Here is a 241-nt window from a genome sequence, read left to right as displayed (position 1 = left end):
AAAAAGGGGGGGGAGGGTAGACCTTGAGGGTGGGGGAGCAAACAAAATTTGAGTGGGGAAATTTGGCCCCCCTAGTTTCCCCAACTGACCCCCCTGATAGACTCGTTTTAACCCTTTGTGGGATATATGAATGCCCACTATAAATTTTGCACTTTTTTGAACAAAACATTTGGGAAAAAACTATAAAAAAATTAAAAAAAAACCACAGCAGAATGAATGACCCAGCACGGGGAAGGGGGGG

At 44.0% G+C, this 241-nt stretch overlaps 1 pseudogene; it reads right to left on the bottom strand.

Annotated features, from left to right (window-relative positions):
* Window positions 1-241, bottom strand: part of LOC119582382 — a 26,908-nt pseudogene that overhangs the window by 19,978 nt on the left and 6,689 nt on the right.

Source organism: Penaeus monodon, chromosome 15 (genome assembly GCF_015228065.2).
Source record: "Penaeus monodon isolate SGIC_2016 chromosome 15, NSTDA_Pmon_1, whole genome shotgun sequence".
Taxonomy (NCBI): Eukaryota; Metazoa; Arthropoda; class Malacostraca; order Decapoda; family Penaeidae; genus Penaeus; species Penaeus monodon.
Note: the sequence above shows the minus strand (reverse complement) of the source record. Positions and strands in the feature narration are given on the sequence as shown.